Here is a 5,532-nt window from a genome sequence, read left to right on the forward strand (position 1 = left end):
TTTATTTTAATTAATTTTTTGCCAGTGATTCTGAGCATTATCTGTTGAGTTGGGAGCTGTAGTTGTAAAGAATAGCAAGATAGTAAAGAATTTTAGAAATTCCTGGATCCAGACGGCTATCCAGATCACCCCCAAAATGTAATCACTTGTTCCTTATTTCATTTCTGAGATTTCCTGAAAATGTAATCAAAATCCATCCATAACTTTTTGAGTTATGTTGCTGACAGAAAGACAAACCAGCGCTGCCGAAAACAACCTCCACTGTGGCTGAGGGTAATAAGTAATTTAGGAAATATGGCTCCTTTTCTTCTCTCCATGATGCTCCGTACAGTTTTTAGCAGGACACAGATCTGGACTGCAGGCAGGCCAGTCAAGCACACACACAGCACACAGCGTATGAAGCTGTGGAAGTCATGAGGTCTGATGTCTTGTTGAAATGACCATGGACTTCCCAGGAAAAGACTCAAAATAAGCTAGTGTATGTCTCATAAATGAAACTGCATTACTGGTATCGTCACACATCAATGCCATGACGACCTCTCTCTGACCACAGCCTCAATGGTCTTGCTCATCTTTGGCACATAAAACCAGACATTAGAATTTTTCTAAAGCAGCTAAAATATGGACTCATCGCGGACCTCGTGTCTGCCTTTCTGTCCATTTGAGATGAGCTCATGTTCAGAGAACTTTGTGTTGATATATGTCTTCCTCCTTGTGTAATGCAGTTTCAGATTACATTTCTGGAGTCAGTGGTGGACTGTGCTGACTGGAAATGGTTTCCCAAGGTGCTCCAGACTCCATGTGCCTGGATTAATAATGATGGACATCACAGTTTCTCCACTGATTCTGCCAGAGTAACGTTGTCATCCAGCAGTGGCTTCTGTACTGGAACTGGGAAATGTGTCCAGGATCCATGAATCTTTTCACATTATGCTTAGTAGTTTTTGAAAGACCTCATTCTGCATTAAGAAATAATTTTTATTTGTTTGTTTTACATATCTGGAAAGACTCCGCCATTGCTGGAGTTTCATTTTATACCCAATCCTGACACCCTCACCTGCCAAAAAATAAATCACTGGTTGATTTAAACCTTTGAATAATAATAACCAGTCTATGTAATCCAATTTCCATTTTGTTTTGAGAAAAATTAGCCTTAAATAGTTGCTTGTTTCTTAAACTAAGCGAAGTCTTGTAGATATAGGACATAGGAAAATATGTGATAAACATATTCTTATTTACCTTAGAAAAGCTTGGTTCATATTATTATGTAGTTTGTTTTTTTAGTTTTTTTATAGATGTCATTTAACTGCTCATGTCATTAACAGTTTCAAACATATAGGGACAGTCTACAGACAGCTCTCAAAAGTCCAGGAAGGAAAGAATATATTTTAATTAATAATCTGATCAACATTAATGGACATACTGCCTGTGTTTAAAGGACATTTAGATTAAATTTAGGGTTTTTGAACAACCCCCCAAAAGGCCTACACTTCAGAATTCTCTTAAAAAATGAGCAATTACAACAAAAAAATCAACACAAACATAATAATAATAAAGAAAAAAACTGTTTAATTAAATAGATAAATAAACAAACAGAAGCTAAACTTCATTAGAACATTATAGTGTGCTTTTTGTCTTTAAGCCACTCAAAACAGGCTCAATTTGGTGACCGATATGGCAAGACAAATTTATTTTTATAACACCTTTCATACTCTGAGGCAATTCAAAGTGCTTTACAGAACAAGAAGAAAAAGATAAAATGATATGATAAAAAAAAAAATGGAAAGAAAAGTTATAAAGTGCAGTAGGTGAAACCAATTAAAAGGCACATTAAAACAGCAGAGTTTTCAGCTGAGATTTGAAGGTGGCTAGAGATGGAGCACATTTAAGGTCATCGGGAAGTTGGTTCCATCTGTGTGCTGCATAGTAGCTGAAAGCAGCTTCACCTTGTTTGGTACTGACCTGGGGTACTACCAGCTGACTGCTTCCTAAGGATCTCAGAGTCCTGCTGGGTTTGTTTACTATAGACATGTATCTTGGCCCCATACCACTGGGTGATTTATAAACTAACAGTAGCACTTTAAAATCGATTCTGTGGGTAACTGGTAGCCAGTGCAAGGATTTAAGAACAGGAGTGATGTGCTCTGTTCTCCTGGTTCTTGTTAAAACTCTGGCAGCAGCATTCTGAATGAGCCTTTTTACCACCAGTAACCAATGGTACAGTTTTTCTGGCAGATGTACTGGTTTAAAAATATGAGGAAGCCACCATCTTGCCATGGTTCACCATCAATTAACAAAATCATAACTGTCCAACCATAACTTTTTTCCCCCCTTTTTTTAAAAAAACATTACTTTTTACAAATTGGAAAACACCGAAGACTGAAGACACCAGAACACTGGTATACAAAAACAGAAAAGGACAAAAAGGCTTTATTTTAAGCTCATCCCTTCTGTAGTGGCTACACTGTGAAATGCCTCAGGCTAAAGCAACCTGTGAGGTTGCTGAGTTCATGGGTCTCTGTCACGCTGAATATTTTCCAGACTAAACATGGTGTGCTTTTGTTGAGCCATGTGCCATCACAACAGCAGCTCTCTCCACAAACACGCATTTGCCACCACTTTGTTAGGCTGACCTACATTTGATCCCACACACAAAAAAAGAAAACAATAAAAACTCATATAATTTCTTTTATTATCATTTTTCTTCAATACAGCAATATAGGATATCACTTCCATCTCCATTACGTTAAAAGCATCTGTCAAGAAAATATTCTGTGAATCTGAATTCACTATACATTCAAATATTTTCAATACAAAATGAAAATATATCATCAGAGGATAAAAAAGAAACAAACATCTTTAAACAGGTGATATGTTACCATACTTCAGAAATCAAATTCCGGTAGAGTCAATGACTATACAAGCATGAAGACAACAACAAAAACGATGCAAACATTTAAAAACAGCTGGGAAACTGGCTGGACAGAGCATGCTCACTGGACCACCTTTAATCCAACAACTGTTGAGTACTTGTAACATGGAGGGAAAAGATCTCATAATATTACAGTGATACACAAGCTAAAGATCCACAACAAGAGCATATAATGGCTGCTTTGTGCAAATAAACACAGTGGTCCACTTCTTGCAGTGTTGTGTATCCATGAATAAAGATGGATATTTCAAGATAAGTTACACAACAAATAAATAAATTATTTCTCTTGAGAATATTTTCAAGTTTACTGAATATAGTTATCCAAATATATATTTATGTATATGTATACTGACAGCAAACTAGAAAAAGATTGGGGTGAGGGTCGCTAACAGCCTGCATACACAGAGCTAGTCAGAGGTTTCTTCATAAGGTGATTTCACTCAAAGACAAACATTTAGTACACAATTTCTGTAGGAACATTGTAGTTGTTTTAGTGACACAGATGTGATTCCTGTTATGTGGTGTAGCTTTTTGCAGCAGTAACAAGTTCATTGAAGTAATTAAGACTGGATGAATCATATACGAATTTATCCCTTTCAGACATCTATCTGTCTGCTTTCAAGCCTGAATGTGACTCATGACTCATTCTTTTAAACAAGGTGGATAACTATCATGATGAAGGCAATCATTTATAGTAAAAAACAAAAAAACAAACAGAAGTTTAATTTCTAAATTAATATTTTTCTGTATTTAGTGTCTCTATCATGATTTATCTCATTGGCTGAGAAATAAAAGGTTTTAGTGAACATTGAAAATTTTGAGTATTTTCAGCATCTGCCAGGATTTAACAGGTTCTTTAAAATGATGCTGACAATTTGTTTTTTAAAAAGAGAAGTCTTTTACCACAATTATTGGCTGAATGACTGATAAGCTGATCAAAAGATGCTTATTGATGAACCATTTTTTTTATCTGTTTATAAGGAGCTAAATATTATTATTTGCTGCTTTTAAAGATGTGTACATCAATGAAGAGTGTCTGACGCTGGGACGACCCGCATGTGGTAAACACCATCTCCAGAGTATGCTAACCAACGGCAACAGATTTAATTCATTGTTTGTGTAAAATACTTGTGTTTTCAAAGGCCTATCAACTGGGCAGGTATGGCACAGGTCTTAAAAGGTGGCTTCATATGACTAATAACGTCACAATGCCTGCTGTCTGTGCATGTCTGTAACCAAGTATTATTGGGTCTTGATACTCCTCTAGTTGATCGATGAAAAGTAAAATATTGCTAAATGATTTATTTTTAAAGCAATTATTAAGTTTTGGTGCCATTCTAGCTAGTGAAAGCTTTTAAAAAATGGTTCACCAGTCACATACACAACTTCCAATCTAATAATCACACACTTAAGAGTTCAAGTTGAAGGTAACATACTTTTACTCTGACATAAAAAACTTTACACATGTCTAAAGTGTTTCACATTTAAGGCAGCAAAGTAATGCTAACAAGGTTAACTAGCTAACGCTATTTGGAAGATTTGGGACTCTTATCTCTGCAATCATTTCATCACAACTTTGCTAAAGAGTAATCTAGTAATAGGTTCTAAAAATAGGTTAGTCTTTTGTTAATATGAAATAATTTAATGTTTTTTGCTCATAAGCTTTAAACTACATAAAGAAAGTTATATTTGCAAGCTACTGTTAGCACTTTCAAGCTGATAGCACTTTCTAGCTAGATTTCTGTTTTAGCTCCAGTCACAAATCAAAACTTGAAAGTTTTTGGTTAGCTTTACCAATATACTTGTCTTTGATAATTTATTTTAATTATTCAGCTAACAGCATTTTATTGATCATTAGCAGTCAAATTTTAATATATGATAATTACGTTTTTGATTTCATTTTTTTCCCTTCAATGTTAGCTAAATGTTTGGTTTTCAATGAAAAAATATCCAACTTTTTTAAATACATTTTATTCAAATTATCTTTAAAATAATAAAATTACTACTAATAACATAATTGCCGGTTGTGGTTATATTCAAAGTCACTCTGCATAAATTTATTAGGGTCCGAGCCATACGAAGTATGGAAGGACCCTATTGTTGTTGAAATGTTTATTATTATTTTTCTAAGAACTTTGAGGGCAAATACGACCCCCTAAACACCCATGAAAAGTTGTGACATTTGGCACACACATCAAGCCCGGCGAAAATTTCAATATTCTAAGGTCCGCATAGACTTCAATTAAAAAATGGCTCAACAGCGCCACCTAGACACAAAAAAATCCCCAAATTTTTTTCACTTTATACGCATCGTATTTGAACGAACTAGTCTGAGGGGATTTGTGCGAGTGACTCCAAACTTGGTGGGAAGCTTCCTGACAAGTTGGGGACCAAACGCTATTCAAATCTTTCTAATAGGACAAAGCATGTTACCGTGGCAACTGATGGAAAAAGAGCCTTCTCGCCATGAAACACGGTTTGCTCATATTACCACAGAAATACATGGGATCTGTACCAAAGTTTACAGTATTCATACTTGTTGGGTCCCTAACACATTACAACACCTGTTGCCATGGCAACATAGCATGTTAGCTAGCATA

The sequence above is a fragment of the Melanotaenia boesemani genome, chromosome 18, assembly GCF_017639745.1.
Source record: "Melanotaenia boesemani isolate fMelBoe1 chromosome 18, fMelBoe1.pri, whole genome shotgun sequence".
Classification (NCBI taxonomy): domain Eukaryota; kingdom Metazoa; phylum Chordata; class Actinopteri; order Atheriniformes; family Melanotaeniidae; genus Melanotaenia; species Melanotaenia boesemani.